At 33.9% G+C, this 23851-nt stretch overlaps 1 protein-coding gene and 1 long non-coding RNA gene across 2 annotated transcripts in view; one reads left to right on the top strand and one right to left on the bottom strand.

Moving 5' to 3' along the window:
- Positions 1 to 1552: 1552 nt before the first annotated feature.
- LOC145247329 (uncharacterized) lies at positions 1553 to 23679 on the bottom strand. Its single transcript, XR_013863244.1, has 3 exons — positions 23550 to 23679; positions 6714 to 7138; positions 1553 to 1799 (listed from the first exon to the last, which is right to left on the bottom strand). It is a non-coding gene; the product is annotated as an uncharacterized LOC145247329 (long non-coding RNA).
- Positions 13367 to 23851, top strand: part of LOC145247326 (uncharacterized) — a 489868-nt gene continuing 479383 nt past the window's right edge. The window contains exon 1 of the mRNA XM_080108978.1: positions 13367 to 13788. The gene's annotated coding sequence lies outside the window, so the exon portion shown is untranslated. The remainder of the gene's footprint in view (positions 13789 to 23851) is intronic.

Below are 23851 nucleotides of genomic sequence, written 5' to 3'. Positions count from 1 at the left end.
ACTTGTTGTTTCATCAAATACTTTTGTATGCAAAATCCGATCCCGTATTTTGCTAATTCCTACCCTCTGATGAGAAGGAAAGTATTTCTTTGAAACTCCGCGGATTAAGGGCTATCCACTTATCAAGTGTTTCCTATTCTGATTAAATATGTTTTTTACTCTTTTTCAAAGTGTTTTTAACATGTTTTATTAAGTGTTTGCTCTTTATATATATATATATATATATATATATATATATATATATATATATATATATATATATATGATGGCAGCAAACTCGTTCTCGAGTATTGCCATTACTTAATATATCTCTGGTTCAAAAGTGGCAGACATGGGCGCCATTAGCAGCATGGGCCGGACGGTCACATACAATACATATATATACACACACACACATATATATATATATATATATATATATATATATATATATATATATATATATATATACACACACAAACACACATATATATATATATATATACACACACACGTACACAGTCCTGCACATCCACTGATGACCAGGTCCAGGCCGTGCACCCTGAACACCTGCCAGACCAGACTCTGGAGGTTCCAGAGCCTTTATTTCCATTGACGCCCATATTCGCATTAGTCTTCATGGAGTGTCTGTTTGCCATTTTAGGCTACAGCCAGCTTTTTTATTATCGTTGTGTGTATGTGTGTATATATATATATATATATATATATATATATATATATATATATATATATATATATATATATACACACACATATGAATTGGATCACTATAAGTGAAACTGCATAACTAGTTCCACCATTATATCTCAAGTTGCTTCAGCTTGGGCCTGTCCGTCACACCTTTGCATTATTCTGCCTTCTATAAACTTACATTTTTTATATAAACATTAAACAATGCTTCGAATAAATTACTTTAACCTATTATTAATTTTTTTTATTTAAAAAAAAAAAAATGCACCTTTCTCTCTATTCAGAAATTGACTGGAAATCCAGTAGAGCCTCCCAGATGTTACATCTCTTGGCCTGTTATGGGTATGCTCTTGTCCCTGGTCTATTCAACGAAGATAAATCTATTCTTGGCATCTCAAAATAGTGGTTACTAAAGCACGGAATTTGTTGTAGTTACATTGTTTCGCTTGTTTAAATTGAGTAACGCCTGTTTACAGCGTCAAGTGACCCAGGGTGAGCTTAGCCCTTTTTTGTGTGTGTTGTCCAACCAATTTGCTTGTAACCGGTGATTAGTCCAACCACTTGCTACACAGCTAGCGGACTCTGCGTCTTGCGTGTTCCACTCAGTTGTACTTACCAATGGTCCAGGGTTCATTTGAGTCAGCCTTAGTTGTACTGAGAAGAAAATGAAAACTTCTGGTTTACCTTAAGCAGTACTGGTTTTTTTTTTTTTGGTTTTTTTTTGTTTTTTGTTTTGTTTTTTAGGATTCAACCTTGGTAAGAATCCAGAATTGTTAACAGTTGAGAATTCGCAAACAAAAATGAAGAAAACAAATAATTCATACCAAAGGCAGTAAAATTAAATTCACTTTGTTGTAGGATGAGAAGCAAAAAAGAAAACTTCTGTTTTTATTAAGGTGAAAATCCAGAATAGTTTATAGCTGTGAACGCGTAAAAAAAAATAAATAAAATAAAGACAACAAATATTTTATTCTAAAGTCAGTAGAATTGAATTTACTTTCTTTTGAGCCTAAAAGAAAAGAAAAGTTTCTGATTTGTCTTTGGCTTCACAACTGTTTTTATTGAGATTTCAGTCTTGGTAAAAGTCCAGAATAGTTAACAACCAGAAACTGGAAGACAAAACGAAAAACAAATGATTAAATTTACTTTGTTTTCAGATGTGAACAAAAATAAAAAAAACTTCTGCTTCTGCTTCTGGCAAAACACCATTTTTTATGAAGAGTTTAGCATTGGAAAAAAAGCCCAGAATAGTTAACAGCCAAGAACTCGGAAATAAAAATAAAGATAACAACAAATGTATACCAAAGGCAGTAGAACTAAATTACTTTGTTTTGGGATAAGAATAAAAAAAAAATTTTGGTTTCAGTTTTTATTTGACTCGCTTTCAGTTGTGCTGAAAAATAGATTAAAATTTCTGATTTTTCTTCAGCATGTCATCTGTTTTTTTATTATTAAAAGTTCAACCTTGATAAAAAAAATCCAGAATAATTAGCAATTGCTAATTGATCACTAAACAGTATGAAAAGCCGAAGTAGTCTAACGTTTAGCATCTCATTCCGGGATGCCTATTTTATCAGCGATGCAATCTTTCCCTTTCCTTGTTAAAAAAATTCTACTAATATATAAAAAAGAAAGGTTTAACATAAAGTACAGAATAGTTAGCACTCGAGAACTCGTAAAGAAAAATTTATATTAAACACAGTAGAAATTAATTCTCTACTGACCTGAATACTTTTGGAAACTGCAAGATTTTTTTTTCTATGATTTTATGTGAATATTTTAATAATATATCCAGATAAATAGGACTGCGAACATTGCATAATTTTTCACATCATTTTTGATGAAGGATATATATACATATATATATATATATATATGCCTTCAGGAAAATAGTAAGACAAGCAAGCACATGTAGAGACCTAGACGACCCATGTAGATTATGCCTTCATGAAAAATTTGCTATCCTTTACTTTAAAGAACTCCAACATCTATTAAACTGTAGGAGAGAAATAGCGAACAATTGTGTTCACAGGATAAAATTTATTCTAGGATAGAGATACAAAATAATTTTAAAACTAACAATGGCAAAAAATAAATAAATAAACATACACATACATAAACTATCACACACACACACATATATATATACACACACATATATATATACACACATATATATATACACACACACACACATATATATATATAAACAAGCATATAAAAAAAATTAACCTAGGTTTAAAATAGGTCAGTTCACTAGATATCAACGCTCCTCGCTAAAACAGCATACACAAAGGAACGGGTCAACTGGGGGTCAACTGGGCCTTTGTCCTGTAAGTGCCTGCTGATTAGGAAGGGTGACGTGGAAACTAGAAAACTGATTGGCTAACTAAAAACTCGATAGAAGGTGCGTATATAAAAACATGAGACAACCACAAAATTATCACATAAGCCTGAGGAATCCTAGCCTGGATGAAACGTGGAATATTCTGTGTAGCTTAATCGCCATATATATTTTATAACTTACTATATATATATATATATATATATATATATATATATATATATATACACGTATAAGAATAATAAAGAATAATAATACTTTTATATCCTTCTACTACTACTACTACTACTACTACTACTACTAACACTAAAACCACCACTACTACTATTACAACTAATAATAATAATAATGTTGTAAAGAGTCACGGAGGATGAAAAGACCAAGGAGAGAAATCACTAATCAGACCTCCACTGGATGAGTGCAAAAAGGACTGGGACCTTGGGAAGACTTTTTGTGACCCAAATTCTAGTGAAGAACAATGGCCGTTGCCAGCGAGAAATCAATGATAAACAACTGTTGCGATAACGCAAATTCTTTTTCAAAGGTTATCAAAAGACATGGAGAGTACAGGAAATCTGGGAAGACTTGTTGTCATTCAGAATCCAGGGAACACCATATGTTGTTCTCACAGAGAAATTTTTGATTATGGCTTGTGTGAAACTCTTAGTAAGAACACCCTACATGTAAAATATTGTATATGAAAAAACATTTATATATATATATATATATATATATATATATATATATATATATATATATATATATATATATATATATAAAATGTTATTTTAATAATAATAATAATAATAATAATAATAATAATAATAATAATAATAATAAATTCTATCAAAATATAAACGGAGGAAAAACAAAACAGAACAACCACACCTGACAGAAACAAAACTCTTTTGGAGTAATATATGGGAAGAACGACAAGATCAAAATAGAACCATCAAATGACTGAAAGACATGAAAGAAAAGTTACAACAAATTGAAGAAGAGACACAGAATGAAATCAGCAAGGAACCCCTCAAGCCAACCCAATGAAAAATGGCAAACTGAAGAATACTAGATCAAGACGTATTACATACATATTGGTTCAACAAATTCATGACATTACACGAAAGGCTAATTCAAATACAGGGAAAGATGTATCCACGAAGCAGATGTGCCAGAATGAATGACCAAAGGCAGAACCACAATGATACTAAAAGATACCAAAAAAAAAATTGCGTTAGCAACTACAGACCTATAACTTGCTTACCTACCATGTGGAAAACCTAAACAAATTTACCACTTATTAATTTATTGTATAGCAGACTATTATCCTCATCTTTTCCTCTGAACTTCATCAGGTGGTAACCACAACGAGATAGGAACGCTGAATCTCCTAACTGCATCCTAAGCAATTACTGCCTTCCATAGTTGTTGTCGTTTCACTACGTTTTGGCTAAGTAAGCCTCTGGCTGGCTTTGTGTAGGATTGTAACTGCTATCTTCAGACAATACTCACCTTGAACCGTAGAGATTCAACTGTAGAGACGTTGAGGTGAGCATTGTCTGAAGATAACGGTTTTAATCCAGAGGTATAGTTGGCCAAAACGTGATGTGATGACAACAACTATGAAAGGCAGTAATTGCAGAGAATGCAGTTAGGAGATTCGGAGTTCCTATCCCATCTTGGTTACCACCTGACAAAAGCCATAGGAATAGTTGGCCGAAACGTTGTGAAAGAGCCACTAAAAAAAAATGAGGATAATAGTCCGCAATAAAATAAATTAATAAATAATACTCATCTCAACAATGAATTTGAATTAAATAGTGTAAAATTTACCACTCCCTTAATAATCAAGGATTACTACCCGAGGAATAGAAAGGATGTCAGAAAAGAAAAGGAGGAACACATGATCTGCTATACATAGGCCAAAAGATCCTGAAGGAAATAAAAGATAGGAACAAGAACATGGCCATGGCATGGATCGACTACAAGAAAGAGTACAACAGGAGTTCTCAATCATGGATAAAAGAATCCTGAGAATGTATAAAATGGCACGATTATCAGTTTGGAAATAAAGACTTGAACTGACAGCTGAGGAACAATATATAGCAGAGATAATAAAAAGAGGGATCTTCCAAGGAAACTCCCCATCACCACAACTATTTATCATGGATGCACAGTTACATGAGGAACCTATTTGATTAAATGTATGCACAGTATCATGTGTTAGATTAAATCTGAGTTGCCTCTCTGGATGTAGGCCTGAGCAGATGATAAGGAGGCCTAGGTTTGCCCAGTTAACAGGGACCCCCTTTTCGGCATTGCAGACAAAATTTGACAAAAAGGCAAACTAATACAGTCGGAATCAACACAGCTGCAGAAGTTGTCAGAAAAGTGTTGCAGTGCTCCACCATCTGCCTATCGGAACTCCAAACCAGATTTTTTATCAGAATTTACTCCCTAAGCCTTTGTCTTTTCCAAGGCATCCACAAAGGTAGTGGAGCTATTTTCCTATAGCTGGTGAAAAATTTAAAATATTTCCAATTTTGACGAAAATAATGGAGATCCTCATTGTAGTTATGATTGCATCGAAATGAAAGAAAAATCTTGAAGTGATTTTTCTTAAAAATGTTAGAGAATGGAGAGAGATAGAGAGAGGGAGAGAGAGAGCAAGAGTGTGAATTATAGTGTAGACACGTTGACCAGAAGTTAAGATCAGCTGATTGGATTGCGTGTGAGTCATGTGATCAGGTTAGCTGAATTGAGGAGATTTTGTTTGGGACTTGGAAGAGAGTGGACGGCTTTGCCGTTGTCTCCTACCCTTCGCTGGGGTGGGAGCGAATGCTGACGTGGTAGAAATAAGACCTAGAAGAAAAAAACAACACAGGCCAAATTCACTTTCCAATCTTCTGCGAACAAACTGGAAGGTGAATAAAAAAAACTATAGAACCAATTTCTTGTCTTGGAGTGAAATAAATCTTCGTCCCCCAAAAACAGGTATCAAGTCTCCCTCCCAGACGAGAATTTCCAGATGGACCAACGAAATGGCAGAAGGTATGTTGAAAATACATGACATGTCACACACATATTCACACTTAACAGCATATGAACATATGTAATAGAAAGACCACTAGACGATCACACACACGACGACATTAACTCTGGTAAGATAATTAAACACTCAATCCTTTATAAATAGACAATATAACAAACGCTCATTTTATGATACGACAACGTAACAAAAATACTCGGGTGAAAGAAACCCAAATTCTGTAACAATAAAATTTTAAAAATATTTCCAATTTTGACGAAAGTAACGAAGATACTTATCATAGTTATGATTGTATCAAAATAAAATCGAAATATTTGGATTGAATATAAGTATAAGATTTATATATAAACTAGTTTTAAATATTACAAAATGAAAACAGAGTCTATTTTTAACATAAAATTATGAATATCTTTAATAAACTAATCATGTTGCAACTTGGGTTCGCGATTAAAAATATTTTATATTTTTGTTACTTTTTATAACTTTGCCAATGATTTTTGTTGGCTAGGGAAATTGTATGGTGGACAGGAATAGATAAACAAGAAAAACTCGAAACAAAATGCATAGTCACACAAACAAAACAAAAAAATGTATAAATCCTTAGAAGAGCTAAATACGAGATAGACTTACAGGGTATTCCAAAAGTCTTGGGCACATTTTGACATTGAATATCTCGAAAACGATTAAGGATAAAAAAAAAAAACGCATCTGGTATATTCAGAAAACGTGTAATCTCGAAGTTTTTCATGGAATGTTCCAGAATGTTCAATGTTAGCACTATTGGACACACGACACACATTAAGTCCGATTCTTGCCAAACGCGTCCCATTGTCAGCCACATCTTCTGAATTTGAGGCGCATCCTGTTCTCTTAACTGGGCATAAGCACCCATTCGCCATAAATTTATCATGTCATCTCACTATGGACTTCCTTTCTGGTGATTGTTTTCTGAATATTTTTGCGAAATGCACGTTGAACAAGTGTCCATAATTCAGTCCTTGCAAATTCAAGCACGCAAAACGCTTTTTCTGGTTGAATGAACGCCATTACTGAATCTGAAAAGAAATGAAAAAATCAATAGCAAAATTACGAAAAAACTTAATGCATTTAGGTTTAAAATGGTACCACTTTCACCCTACTACCATCCATAGTTAAGCAGATAGTGACGTGACAAGGGGTTAGAAGGAGTTCGCCTGCCTCGCATGTGAGCGTTTATGAATGACCGTCGCTTTTCACCGATCGTATAAAAATCTAAGCAAGGAGGTGGGTTGGAGTGGGAATCCTTGTGATTACGCATTTTAGCTAACTCTCGTATGGGTATCAACATTTAATCGCGCTCACGCGTAACAATATGAGGGCTTGAAATGTGCTCATGACTTCTGGAACACCCTTTAAATGATGTGGTGTGTGTTGACATGGATTAGAAAATAGTTCTTTATTTAATATATAAATATATATGGAGAACGATGCTAGGGGTGTACTTTACTTAACTAGGGGGATATGTTGATATCCCAATAATTTTCGTGTTAGCTATACGTTAGTAAACGAAAAACAATAATTTTGTCTTAAAGTTCCAAATCCGAATTTTCCTTAGAGAGTTCTCTCGCCTGCCTGGAATACTTCCGAATCTATTTATTAAAAGTCCTTTAAAAGTGTCTCATATAGTTTGTCCCGAGGATTAGGATACTCGGCCATATAACTGCTTCTTTTTCTTTATTGTTTTATGATATACCTTTTCTGACCCCTCATCTTTGATTCAAGTAAAGGAATTACTGTAAGGCCTACATCCAGTATTGACTGCACAAGGGAGACAAGTGTATGAAAAAGAGAAGCATGCCGTGGTGTCTGTTCATTCGTCGAAGCCTTCCTCTTTTCCTAGTAGTCAGGGTAAGGAGACAGAATCATACAATCTCGATCGTAACAAATGCCAACATTTGAATGCCTACTGGAGAGAACTTGAATGTTTACTAGACACTGCTCTCGAGTGTCTAAGGTCTCTCTGTACAAGGGTTTTGTTGGGTCAATCTAGCATGAGGATACTCTGATTAAACATTCCAAATCATAAAATATTCAAAGCCCAAATAGGATCTCTTCAGTATGGATAAGAAATGGTGCACCTTCTCCAAGTGATGTTACCTCAAGTAACAGCACGAAGCTGGACACTCCACCAGACTAGATGAATTTTTGTCCTGGAATCCAGTAAGACTAAGAGACTATAAGAAAGGCATAACATATTTAAATAGTCAATTGGAGAGAAAGAAATTATGTTCTATAATTCTTTATTAACTTGGCATTGGAGATGTAAAGGAGAATATTAATGGAATATTAAAACATCTATTGTTAAGTGTTGAGATATTATATCGAACAGAGTGTAGTACGATCATGAGTGTAATTGCCAGTAACAAAGATGGCGGCCAAGAGTCAAATGCGATTCGTGACATAGCCAACGGCGAACTGATTGAATCCAAAATTCGACGATTTTATAGTAACTTTGCAAGATTTTCATTGGTTGATTACCACAACCAGTGGTTATAAAAACGATCGTCGAAATCATTGGTCTCATACCCTCCATCAGGAGTAAAAACCTTTCACATCTATAGATATAGAAATCAAGTGTTAGCCTCATATAGAAATCCAGTGTTAGCTTCATATAGAAAACAAGTGTTAGCCTCATATAGAAAACAAGTGTTAGCTTCATATAAAAATCAAATGTTAGCTTCATATAGAAAACAAGTGTTAGCCTCATATAGAAATCCAGTGTTAGCTTCATATAGAAAACAAGTGTTAGCCTCATATAGAAAACAAGTGTTAGCTTCATATAAAAATCAAATGTTAGCTTCATATAGAAAACAAGTGTTAGCCTAATATAGAAAACAAGTGTTAGTTTCATATAAAAATCGAATGTTAGCTTCATATAGAAAACAAGTGTTAGCCTCATATAGAAATCAAATGTTAGCTTCATATAAAAATCAAGTGTTAGCCTCATATAAAAATCAAGTGTTAGCCTCATATAAAAATCAAGTGTTAGCTTCATATAGAAATCAAGTGTTAGCTTCATATAGAAATCAAGTGTCAGCTTCATATAAAAATCAAGTGTTAGCCTCATATAGAAATCAAATGTTAGCCTCATATAGAAATCAAGTGTTAGCTTTACATAGAAATTAAGTGTTAGTTTCATATAGAAAACAAGTGTTAGCCTCATATAGAAATCAAGTGTTAGCTTCATATAGAAAACAAGTGTTAGCTTTACATAGAAATCAAATGTTAGCTTCATATAGAAAACAAGTGTTAGCTTCATATAGAAAACAAGTGTTAGCTTCATATAGAAAACAAGTGTTAGCTTCATATAAAAATCAAGTGTTAGCCTCATACAGAAATCAAATGTTAGCCTCATATAGAAATCAAATGTTAGCTTTACATAGAAATTAAGTGTTAGCCTCATATAGAAAACAAGTCTTAGTCTTATGTAGAAATCAAATGTTTGCTTCATATAGAAAATAAGTGTTAGCTCCTTGAAAGGTGGTCCTTCATTTTTCAGAACTTTAATTGAAGTAAAAAAACATAACAAAACAAAATAAAACAAAACAAAATCTATAACACAGACAAAAATAATTTGTTGTTTTCACTGTTAAGCAAGTAAAATTTCTGCACAGAGGATGCAAAAATCTATCAGCAAATATGGAGGGATGGTGCATATGATGCAGCACTGCACAACTGATGCAGTTTGAAAGATCTTGCAAAATACAACTGTAATCTAATATGAATTTTAAAAAAATAAACAAATTGGCAGAACTCGCACGACTTCTTCGTTTCAACATGTTCCCATTGCTGCCAAACACTCCTGACAGCACTCCAGATTGCATACGCACTATTTTTGTATCAGAAGGGTTCCAGGTTCGAGTGCCAGTGCTTCTCTACGGTGGGAACATGTCAACTACTGCGAAGGACCAGCTGACTAAAGCAACTGCCGCTGGAATGCCACCTGTGTGATCATGAGATCAAGGGGGGGGGCAATGACAATGTGGAGAATCATAGTAATAAGCATCCAAGTCAAACAGCATAGCCTTGATTTTGTAACAGCGCCACTATGGTGTGGAAGAATTAAACTTTAAGGCTGTGATGATGATGATGATTATGATGATGATGATGATGATGATGATGATGATGATGATGATGATGATGATGATATCGATGATATCGTTACTATGTAGATATGCCTCTTGCATTGACAAAGCAGAGAGACTGCTGGACTAGTTAAGCAATATTCGCATGTGAAACCTTTTGGTCATAATTTTCTCAGTCGTTTCCTTTCATTTTCACATGATTTTTTCTCGCTTCAATGTTATTGTTCTCCCATGTTTATTCATTTATTTTCATATGAATAAACAACAGCAAATACACAATATAAATATACTAGCAGAATACACACTCCAGGCAGCATGTATAGAATTCGTTTTTAAGTTGATTTTTCTTTTTCTTAGAAGGGTATACAGTGCGGTTTGAGGCACAATATCATAAATAACAATGTGCCCATGTTACTCACCTAAGTCACGTCTGATTGAACACGATAGAGTTTTTTTGTTTTTTCTCCCAACCTTTCTGGTTATCTTTTTCATTTGCTAAGCAGTCTCGTTAATTCCAGCAGGCATGTTATATATATATACAAAATAAATTATAAAACACTTAGCCTCAAAGGAAAAGAAAAAGAAAACAACAATTGCTCCTGATGCTAATCCGACTGTGAAATGGACCTACTTCGTCTTTACAAGGTCCATTTCTCAGTCGGATTTCAGCACGGTTTGCTTGATCTGTGTTCATAGAATTTATTGTGTGCGGGGAGTTTTTCCTCAGTTGGCAGAGTGCTTGCCTCGCATGCAAGAGGCTAAGATTTCGAATTCTAGTTCTGATGTGTCTAACTGATGAGCCCAAATGAGGGCGAAACTTGAGTCTTGGACTTCCAGTTCATTAACTGTTATGGCTCTTGTGGGCTGCGATGTTGTTTGGCTGTGGAATTTATTATATACATATCCTGACTTACACAGGTATCTGACTTTCATGAAATAGGAAGTTTCTAGGGAATATCAAATTCACAGATGAAATATAGTGCCTAGTATTTCCGAATGATCACCCATCTGGTACTGACCTAGCTCAACATTACTTACCTTTTGTAATCTAATGAGAATTGGTATGTTAGCGTGAGAGGTAAGCAATGTTAAGCATGGTCAGTATCAGAGGGGGGATAACTTCAGAGTACTAGACACTATATCTAATCTCCACTAACTGGGATTCACATGTAACTGGAAACTGCATGTGAATTTGATATTCCCTAGAAACTTCCTATTTCGATGAAATCACATACCACGGGTGTGCTTACAGTATTATGCCATATATATATGAGAATGTGCATGTGTGAAGAGACTTCTCAACTTATATACTCAACGAATTTTTTTATCTACAGACTTGAAACTTAATATATAGAGGACCATACTTGTGGAAAACTTTATAATCGGCTTTCATCTGGAAAAAAAAAAGTGTAAAAATTGCAAAATCGTTTTTATCTGTTTGTCAACTGTTTCACGACTGCGCATACGCAGTTGTGAAACATGACAGCTTCCTTATATTAAAAATAAGTACACTTGAAAACACTTTTTAAAGATCCTCTCAAGCTAGTCTAATGGTTATCGTACTTGAATCACTGTCTTTAGGTTTTGGTTTCAATCTCAGCTCAAGTAATTTTTTTTTTAACTTACAAAAAAATGAACTGTTTAGAAAAAAACATAATACTCGCATACACATGTCTCAGTTTCTTTCTGTCTTTTTTTTTTTTACTTCATTTTTTAAAGGAATTTAACGTTACATTCAATACCTATTTCTATTTGTAATAAATAAGAAATCTGCATTAATTAAAAGATAATATTTATACATATTTTATGACTGGGCAACGCCGGGTGGTCTGCTAGTATATATATATATATATATATATATATATATATATATATATATATATATATATATATATATATAATTTAAAGGAGATTAGAACAATAGTCTAAAGAGCTGAGTGTATTTTAATGTAACAGTGAAATTACTAGTTTAGTTAAAATACAGGAAATAGAAAGTGCTCGTTGTAATTTAGATATATAATAAGCTCGATAATTAAATGTCCTAGAGCTAATTCAATATTAAGCAATGTGATTGATAATTTAAAATTTAAAAATCAAATTATAATTAAATTAAAAATCCGTTTCATAAGAAGGAACAATAACAAAATCAATTATCTGTACGATCGTTTCGGAAAACAATGCTTTTTATTGTGGTATACATCAAGTTATGTACAATAATTACATATAGTTTTTTAATAAGCAAGGTCTATATATATAATCGCATTAACCTGTTCTCGGTTCTCATTAATGTTAATTACATTTTTGTATGATTGGTGATATTTATTGGATGTGTTTCTACCAGTATTTTGTTTAATTTTCGATATTTGAGCGATTATCAAGGATCTTTGTGCAATATATTCTCATTTTTTTTTTGTTCCAACTGAACAGATTAGCCATGCGATTTATTTAGAACCAAATAATGCATCAGATATCTTAAAACACAAAAAGACTCATCAGCTAGGTAGAAGAGTAAGTTATCTTGCCCTTTGGTAATATTTATTTGTTGTATATTTATTTATTTATTTATTTTTTCGCCTATTTTTTTGTTTCATTGGCTCTAACTAAAAATGCCCAGGAAATGAAATAAGAGACATTATATTGGCGGCCATGATGCATTTTGCTGAGTCATCGCCAGGGGCCGTAACTCTGGCCCAACCTACTTTCTGTTTTTTATTTTACAATTTACACCCGAATATGTTTTTAATGGTCTGTTAAAAACAATTTTTTTTTTTCAGATATATATATAGTTATTTGTCCAAATAGTTGTCTTATTTTTTGCTCTTGTTTTTCTGATGCTCTTTTAAAAATATCATTTGTTGAACAGAATAACAAGTGAAACACTGTCTTCTACTTCCCCTTCCTTTTTAGTAAATGTTATTCTGACAATTTTCTCTCATCCTGTTTTTTTCTGTTCTATTTTTTACTTTTTACAAACGGATTTTGCATCATATCACAATTGTCCAACATATACTTTCGCTAGAAAGTTAATTTCAAACTCACAAATTCTTTAATCTTTTGACATTTTCTTTGATACCCAATCCTTCCTATTTTTTTCTTACTGCTCCTCTTCCCTAGTAACACAGATTGTATACACACATGCACATTTTTTAATTGTTTTTGCTTTTAAATTGTCTGTTCCATTCTGTTCGAACGTTATTTATATACTCCCATTCCAAATATCATACAGGCGAAGATTATTAAAATTCCTTAAACAAGATACTCCTGTTGCGATTACTTCGTGAAGTTTCAGATCACATGACGACACACTATTCAACCATTGGTTAATTTGAACTCGTGCCCGGCAATATAAAAGGTACAACTCAGAAGTTCGCTTCCTCTTTTCTCTCTTTCTGGGCTTACTGTTGGAGGAGACAGCACCTGCCAAATACTTCCTACCATCCTTTTCTCTTGTTAGTTTAATCAACAGATCTACAACATTTCTGGTCCATTGCTTCTATTTTGTCCAGACCAGGCCATTGAAATGTGGTCAGTTTTCTAACCCAAAACACAGGCATTTTTTTGACGTGCTGCAACACATTTGGGTAAGTCTGCCTTTCCTTTTATCCATGTATTACGAAGCTTTAGCATCTTATGTAAATGTATTATTTGTAAGTATAAATAATTCCTATTATTTTGGATTATTTACACTTTTTGAGATACTATTATATATATATTTTTTATATGGAGGTCACCGACTTATCAAGGCCCAGAAGCCACTCGAGGATAAGGATTATCGTGTGTACAGTAATCAATGGGGGTAGTGTTGTATTATTCGTTAGTATTGGAGATTTGATAAAGTGTCATTACTTAAGGGGGCGGTTCATCAGGAATTTGTTTATGTTGGACTTGAAGACGTCCAGGTTGAAGTCAGGAGGGAAACAGGCAAGTGGCAGAGAGTTCCACAGGCGTGCAGTTCTAAGAAAGAAGCTTTATTCATGGAATCTACGTTTTGATTTAGGCACAGATAAAGAGTGGGGGAAATTATTGACAGTGGTTTCAGCTGGACGGGTGTTTATTATCATCTTGGTTATCATTTTCTATTTTGGATACTGTAACCCTCCGACCTTCTTCGAAAGCCTTTCTTTGCACATAGGATCTTTCTGTTAATCTATATAAATAAAACAGTAGATGTGTGTATGCATGTATGTATGTATGTATGTGTGTGTGTCTGCATGCAAATATTTACCCAATAAACTCTTAAACTACTTGTCACATAACACTGAAATTAATTCATACACCAAGGATGGTTTCTAACGAGTAAAATCTTTGTTTGGATGGATGAATCATGCGTACAGAAATATGTCAGCAAGTTTAAATGTTTGTTTCAACTTGCCGCTATATTTCTATCACTTTTGTACATGCGAAAATTCATTCATAGCATGAACTGTTTTAATTTTAAACTTTCTTATCGAAATGTAATTAGCTCAAACAGTAGTGAACGCGGCTAGAGCACTAAATGTTTTGGTTTTGATTTTAGCTGATGGCACCCAAGTCATTTTTTTAATAAACTTTTGAAATCAATACTATATATATATATATATATATATATATATATATATATATATAATTCTAGACATACGGTTTAGTAGCATTATATATTTTGATCTTTATAAGGGACATAAATGTGGTGTAAAATATTTTATGCTTGGAGAATGAAGTTTTACTTGCGTTGGGACGGGTATTCTTCTTGTAAGCAAATAAATGCACCTTGGTTTTTATTATAGAGCGGAGGATTATACCCATCTTTGAAAGGAGGGAAGCAAAGGAAGACGTCGCTGTGCATCTGTTATTTTAACTGGGAGGTTCTGCATCTCCGCAGCTGCACATCGTGTCTCGCAGTAAATACTGCACCTTACCTGCTTAACTATTCCGCCTCCATCATTTGTGGTTTTAATTGTTTCACTTACAAGTCTAGACATTAAAAAAAAAACGGTTATTGATTTTTAATAGGGTTGAAAAGTTTTTTTGTTTTTGTTTTTTTTCAGAAAATCTAATTTTTTTAATTATCTTTTATTTTCTTTTTTTTTTCTTTAATTTAAAACACAAGTGTAGTGTGATTGCTGCATAAACATATTCTCGGATATGTGTGCATGTTTGCGTTTGTGTGTATATATTTACATATAATTCAAACAATACCTGTCCCAGGGCAGGTAAAATTAATTCCCACCCGAAACAAAGCAGTCTTAATCCATTTTAAGTCTGCACATGAGGATTTAAGTCGAGAATATCTATTTAACGAAACTGCTGCCGATTCTTACATCTAGACGCATTTCCGTCAGGCTTCGGTGCCAAATCTCAACCTATGTTCACTCTGTCATTTTGCATGGCCAGCCAGCCAGCTGATGGGTTGAACTAGCTTCCACTGAAGGAGGAAGTTTCAAGAGATTATTAAGTTCACAAGCCGTTTCCAGTCGCATGTATATCCTGGTCAGGGAGAGATGATGACGTTAGGTTTTTACAGTTCTTGCAAGGAGGTGTCAACGTCCTCCTACGTACAGCACCTGGTATATGCATATGGTTACCTATCTGGTACTAATCAGGTTCAATATTTCTTAACTTTGATGATTTAATCAGATCCGGTGTGTCAAGATGATTATGCTGTGTTGCATGGCAGTAAGACATGGCCCAAACACTTGATTTGCAACAGCTTGGGGCATAATGACTAGGACTGTGACAACAGAATATTCTTTTCATTCTTTTGATTCTCGGGTATATATCCGACACAGTAAGACACAATCAACCAAGAACTATATCAGGCTATATAAAAACATATAAGATATTAACGGATATATACACTCAAGATTCAAAACAATGAAAAGAATATGCTGTTGTCACAGCCCTAATAATGACCATACTATAACCAGGTGGATATGCAGTAGCAAATTGCAAGATAGAATCCTTTGAATAGTGTTCTATTAAGAGTTCTGTATTAGTTGGATTTGGGATTCCTAACATGCTCAGTGTCTTAGAAGGTTTAGTAATGGACAGCATGCAATCTTCTACATCAACTCAATAACACACTTGGATATGTCAAGCACGAGAATGCATGGAAAATGTTGATTGTGTACAAAGTGACTTGACTGCTTGCAACACGGCTGGAAACCCTATGGATCGGATGGCATGAGAAACAGACATGAGACGTTGCGGACTCTGGAGTCCTGGCCACCTACAGCAACTGAATTTATGTCATCACTCTGGAAACCCAGGCTGAAAACCCTGAATATATCTGCCCAGAAACCGTCCAGACACATGCAATCAAGCGAATACCTTTTGTCAGATACCTGTTATGCTTTGAAAATTTTTGTTTCACTGGGCTTAAATTTCCTGAAGCTCCGATCATACAACAGATTACTAAGTAAACAATCACAAAGTAAACAATCACAAAGTAAACAATCACAAAATGGGATTTCAGATGTTTTATGCGCTCGGCATCTCCAATGGTTTAGCCATGTAGAGCGTGGTATCTTCTACATCAACGCAATAACACGCGGATACTCCAAGCATGAAGATGCATGAAAGACCAACATAAACCTGACATGAGTGCGTAAAAGTGACTTGATTACTTGCAACGTGACTGGTATCAACCATATGGATTGAACTGCCTCATCTTGCACATTCTGGAGTTCAGGACACTCACAGCATATTATAATCAGATGATGATGATGGTGACAGCTATGTCACAACTGAATTTGTGTTATTAGTCTTAAAACCCCATTTTGTTCAGGATATTGATCTTCAAGAAACCATCCAGATTCATGCAACTAGGTAAATACACTGTGAAAAGATAAAATTGTCGCCCTAGAAAAGACGAAATGATTCCATTTCCATTTGATGAAAACCAGTTTTCTTTTTTTTTGTTGCCGACTATGTACTAGTTGGCAAGTTGTGTACAAATCCTAAGAGCGATAGGAGCCTTTTATCATACCTGAAAATGACGCAATGTTCAACGAGCGAGATCGGAGATGCACCATTGTACAGCTCATACTCTCTATCAATCCAAGTTATAACAACAGGACCAGTGCCAACACCCTCAAAATGTATCGCTGGATTGCCCCGAATAACAGGGATGTGTGATGAAAACAAAATTTCCCGCTACAGTTATGGCCTTTGGTGTGGTTTCAAGTGAGGGCCACATTATGCCACTTCACATCTCTGAAGTTGACTTGAAAGTCAACACCTGGATATGCTGAAGAGTGTGGTGATTACCTGGTGCAATCAGGTGGCCACTGACAGACCCTGGATGTGACAGCAGGACTCGGCACCAAGCCACAAGTCCAAAGAGACTCAGGCTTGGCTTTAGAAGGAGTGCTACGACTTGTATCCTTCTCTCATTGCTCCCCAACCCAATCCTCCACCAACCTGAACCCACTGGACTACTTTGTTTATCCATACATCGAGAACATCACCAACATGACCTCCCACAACACCAAAGCCAGCCTGATCGCCGAGTATTCGCTGAGTCCCCACCAGCGCTTGTGGAAAATTCATGTTCCCAGTTCAGAACCCGTATCAAAGCAGTGATTGAGGCTGAAGGCAGCTACATTGAATGTCAGCTCTACTACATAATCAAGCTACCTGTCATGTTATGAAAAACTTAGTTTCTCTTGACTCAGATACACTGAAGCCCCAACATCTAGGAGATGACTTAATAAACATCCGCAAAATGATTAGCTTTCTCACTAACAACAACCCAGAGCTCTTTTTTCATCTGCATGTGTCTGACACACGTGGTTGTATTTACAAAGTTAGAAAATAGTACATGGAAACATGCGTGAATTCGAAACAAAATTTGCAACTATTAATTAATACAATTATATTAATTAAAATAATTGTATTAATTAATATAATTATTTTAATTAATATAATTATATTAATGAATATAATTATTTTAATTAATATAATTATTTTAATTAATATAATTATATTAATTAATATAATTATATTAATTAAAATATATATTAATTGTAGTTTACTTGATATTTATTTACCAGCAACCTGTGATTTTTATAACCAGATATTATAACAGATGTGTGACTGTTGTATATTTTTTTGATTTTATTTCAGGGCGGGGTGGGAGTACTATGATTTAATTGTGACTTCTGTCTGTAATTTTATTACCGCTCTTTTTGTGATTTTATTTTGGAAGGTGGGGGGGGGGCTATGATTTAATTGTGACTTCTTTCTGTGATCTTATTACCGATCTTTATAACAGATGTGTGACTGTTATTTTTTTTGTGATTTTATTTCAGGGTGGGGGGGGGTACTATGATTTATTTGTGACTTTTTTCTGTTATTTTATTACTGCTCGCTATAGCATATAAGTGTCAGTGTTTTTCTGCTAATTATTATCGGCCATTATAACATAAGTGTGTCATTTTTCCTATGATTTTGCTTCCGGCTAATATAACTCAGCTATGAGTTATTCATGTGACTGTATTAATAATCATTATAACTAAATTCTAACATCTGTAGTCTGATTTTATTACCGATTTCTAGAACTTAATTGTAACTTCTTTTCTCAGCAAGGGAATTTTCCCTCCCTCCACACCAAGGCGTCTACAGGGGCCTGACAGTATTTTTCGGACACTTTAGAACTCGACTTTCCGAGTACCATAGAGTGGCAAAATTCCTTCAATAGAATAGCATAAACATATTAAGACAATACCTGTAATAAAAATGGAAAAAACTCGATTAGGTAAGGAAAAATATTTAATTTTCATCATATTTTACAAAGCACACGCGACATTATTTTTCGGACATCGTTGAAAATCTGTTAATAGTCTATAATATCACCTTTCTTCTCAATAACTTTTATCAATCTCTCTTCATAATGATCAAACATATGAACAATAGCATCTCTACGTGTTTCTATTAGTTGTTTTTTGGCATCTAGTATTCGTTCCAATAGTTGAACCTCTTTCGTTATTTCAGGTCCATCATAGACAAGTTGCGCAAGCATTTCCCAAACATTTTCCATTAAATTTAGATCTGGATATTTTGCAGACCATTCCAAAGTAGTCATATTCACTTTAGCCATCCATTCTTTCATGAGTTTTGACACGTGGATGCTGCAATTGTCTTGCTGTTGAACGAAATCATTCCCCATCTCTCTTCTTATCCTTAGTAGAGCTTTCTCGTCCAGCAACCGTTTATAGCTTTCACTGTTCTGTCATCCTTTCAGCCACTCCAACCATATATTTCCATTAGCAAAGATCATACCCCAAACCATAACTCCTCCTCCTCCATCTGTCGTTTGTTCAGTACAACAGGCTCACCTCTTCTCGACCAAGTACACAATCCATCGGACCCATCAAACTTGAACCGCTTCTCATCAGTAAATATAACCTTCGTAAAGTCAACATGCTTTGTTAACCACCTTTTAGCACTCTCCAGTCTTGCTCCTTTGTTTCTTTGTTAGGATAATGTTTTTCTTAGCCTTTGCAGCTTTTTTTGTACTGTTTGGACGTTTATATTCAATTCACATTTCTCCTTCACTTTTCTTGCTGTAACTTTTTCTCCAGATGTCCAAAGCTGTGTCATAGTCCTCTTCATTCTCCTTTCAGTCCTCTTGCCAATTGATCTTTTCCGTCCTCTCTTTTTCTGCTCAGAGTTTGTCTTCAGTATGTATTCGACCATTAATTTCAACAGCTTCAATTCCATGGCAATCCTTCTGATGCTGAGGCCATCTTCACGCTTCTTCCCTGCCAAACAAACATTCTTTTGAATGCATTTTACTTCATTATACTTTTAATTAATTGTTTTGCCAGTAGAATAGAACAGATAATTGATTCTAATGATGACAGCTAAGTGTACAAGCAAAAAATTTGCATACAGCAACATATACATGACCATAGCCTTTAATAAAATAGGATTTTTTATCATGTCCGAAAAATAGTGTCGTGCAAGTTTTCACAAAAATCACAAAAAACTAAAATTATCAAAGCCAAACTAAAAAAAAATGACTACACTGGTAGTGCATTTTTACTCCTCAATTATGTACTTGCAATCTTAAAAGTTTTTGGCACTAGTAACCATCTTGAAGTACTTTTTAAAAAGTGTCCAAAAAATATTGTCAAACCCCTGTAGGTCATTTTTGAAATTAGCTTCTCTCCTATGGACTATGGTTATGTTGTTGGTCCTGTGCAGTTCTAGGAGTATTTGCCTTCTCCCTTTGAGAAGGGGTTAGTTTATTTCTTATTTTAATTGGAAAAATGGTAGGATCCTTCTATTGCTCCAGAAGATATCTCACTGCTGATGCAATTCTCTATCTATATAAAAGCCAAGTACGTCCAAGGATGGAGTACTGCTGCCACATCTGGGCAGGAGCTGCTAAAAACAGCCTATCCTGTCTTGACAGAGTACAAAATAGGTTTTGTGGCTTAGTGGGGGGGATGCCCTTTTCTCTTCCCTGCAACCTCTCTCCCACAGGAGAGACGTTGCAAGCCTGTCTTTGTTTTATTTTTACTTCCATGGCAAGTGCTCGTCTGAGCTCCAATCTCTGGCCCCCTCGCCAATCTTTCATGATAAACATCCGTCTAGCCGAAACCACTGTCAAAAATTTTCCCCATTCTTTAGCTGTGCCAAAACCAAAATGTAGATTCCATGAAAAAAGCTTCTTTCTTAGAAGTGCATGCCAGTGGAACTCTCTTCCGTCTGCCTGTTTCCCACCTGACTACAACCTGGATGTCTTCAAGTCCAACATAAACAAATTCCTGATGAACCGCTCCCTTAAGTAAGACACTTTATCAAATCTCCAATACTAATGATTAATACAATACTATCCCATTGATTACTGTACACGCAATAACCCTTATCCCTGAGTGGCTTCCGAGCCTTGATAAGTGGTGACTACCTTGTAAAAAAAAAAAAATAAAAAATTGCCTAAGATGCTCCTATTGAGGAATGTGGATGGCCTAGGTATTTTTTGCAGGTCAAAATGATTTTCTACTGAAGTGGTTGGCTCTTCAATCCCACTTTCCGACACTTGTGTCACATCTTCATGCCATGGGAAGGAGTTTAATAACTTTCTTACTGGCCCCTATGACTTGATTGTCATTGGTTTAGACTGAATTGTGACTTTTCTCCTAGCAAAATGTCTAGACTTTTCATATAATTTTATTACCGGACATTATGTTTGAACTTAGACTTTCCCACAGAAAAGTCATTGCTAGCCTGTCTCTGCTCTATCGGTACTTTCACGGCAAGTGCTCGTCTAGGTGTATCAGAAGCGGCCATTAAAAAATGACGTGATAAGAACTAATAATTCAACTTACTATCTTTTCGAAGCTTATAACTACTTTAAAAATGTAAATCAACCCCTAATTTTTTTTTCAATTAAAGGAGCAAAGACCAAATTTTTAAAAAATAACAGAACAGGTTTAATAGCAAATTATGCAATATTTTTTTTTTTTTAAATCGGTTTTCTTTAAAAAGATTTGAAGAAAATAAACGAAATGTAACTTACGTCGATTATAAAAAATCGATATAAGTTCCAAAAAATCACTTACCTATAAAAAAATACTATTGAATGTTTAGTTCCATTCTTCATTGTTCAGAATTTATCCATATTTATATTTTAAAATCCATTTATTTTTTATATAAAAGAATTTTTTAAACGCCTATTTGAAAATCCCGCCATGACGCAAACATTATACGTTTTTATCAAAACCGGAAGTAGTTTTTTTTTTTAATTGTTTTGAACTACGGGTGGACAGAAGGAAGTAAAAACCACACGTCCGCGTTAGTCGTCTAGCCTTGCGCGTAAAGAAATTTGTGCCTCCATACCTGAAAACTAGTCACATTTTACTTATAATTTTTTGCCTTAAAAAAAAAAAAAAAACAGTTGATGAATTTTTTTTTTTTTTTTCTGTTCTCAAAGAAATACACGAGTTTTTGATTTAACATATTTAAATACCACTTTATGGAGTGAATTGTTTTTTTAATATCTGAAAAAAAAAAAAAAACATTGAATGAAATAGAAATAATTTTCGTAATAAGACGAAACTTTCTGTGCAATATAAGAACATTATAAGGTTTCATTTAAAAAAAAAAACAAAAGAAAAACAACGGGTTTTTTAAAAAAAATGGTTTTAAACTTTTGACTTTAAAGGTAAATTTGCACAAAACTATTCTTTTTTTTGTTTTAAATTTGAATATATTATTTTTTATCTTTTACCTTCAATTTGTGATATGTAAAACTTTGGTAAATAAATTAATTATTAAAAATTTAATAAACATTTCAAAATGGGGGGGGGGCAATTTAAAAAAAAAAAGTTTGTCTAAAATATTATATTCGGTTTATTGGAAAGAGCATAAAATTCCACATTGACCCTAAAAATATCGTAAAAATTTAACCAATAGAAAAATTTTGATAGATTTTTAAAGTTTAAAAATTGAAAAAAATTAACTCGTAAAATTCAATTGATTTCATTACGTAAAAAAATGCCTGCATGAAGGCACTTTGTAAACACTGTTTTTTAAGAAATAAAGAACTAATATTTCTATTATTTTTTTATAAACAACTTTAATAGTTTATTTTGGAAGTATAATCCATAAATAAAACCCACTTTTAAAAGAGAAATTACGAGTTTTTTTTTATATTTTATTCGCAGTTTCGTGTTAGGGGTGTCAAAAATTCCCCCCCTCTAATTCTGATACACATAATGCTCGTCTGAGCTCCAATCTATGTTCCTCTCTTGCTAAACTTTCACAAAAAAACAATTGCCTAGCTAAAACCACTATTATTAATTTTTCTTCTTTTTTTTTTTTTTTACAAAGGAGTCACCACTTATCAAAGCCCGGAGGCGACTCGAGGATAAGGGTTAATTTCCCCCACTATTCCATGAACAAAGCTTCTTTCCTAGAACTGCTCGCGTGTGGAACTTTGTTCCGCTGGTCTGCTTTCCAGCTGACGACAATATGGTCGTCTTCAATTCCAATGTAAACAGGTTATTGTTGAATCGTCCCCTTAAATAATCAAATCATACCAAATTTCCACTACTAACAGTTACTACACTATTGTCCCAATGACTACCATACACTCGTTAACCCTTATTCTCGAATGGCCTCTGGACCTTGATATGAGGTGACCCATTTGTAAAGAAGAAAAAAAGACTTCTTTTCTGTGATATGACTGATTTTTTTTTTTTTTTTTTTTTTTTTTTTGACAGAATTATAACTTTTTTTTCTAACAAAAATTGTGACTATTTTCCTGTGAGAATACTGGTCATGTATTAATCGCATATATTAGAAAATATTAATTAATAAAACTTTGAAATAAAATAAAATCAAAAAACAAACTCACCATACAACTAACTCGTTGCTGTTTTGTTGTGAATTTTAAAGTTTGAGAACAAATTCTAAAAATAAAATACATAAAACCATTCATGCAGAACACTGCTTCTAGTTTTATTTCAATGAGTTTTTACTTGTGTCATAAACGAAAAATATTCTCTTCGTACGAAGAAAGCAATAAACCGTTTTCGTTGATTTAAACTAAAAAAGAAAAATCACACTAATGAACATACTTAAGATATTGACAGTCAATTTCTGTTTGTGGATTGAGAAAACTTTACCAAAACTTTAAACAACGTAAACATTATTAGG

This window comes from Euprymna scolopes, chromosome 25 (genome assembly GCF_053919585.1).
Source record: "Euprymna scolopes isolate OS-2025 chromosome 25, ASM5391958v1, whole genome shotgun sequence".
Taxonomy (NCBI): domain Eukaryota; kingdom Metazoa; phylum Mollusca; class Cephalopoda; order Sepiida; family Sepiolidae; genus Euprymna; species Euprymna scolopes.
Note: the sequence above shows the minus strand (reverse complement) of the source record. Positions and strands in the feature narration are given on the sequence as shown.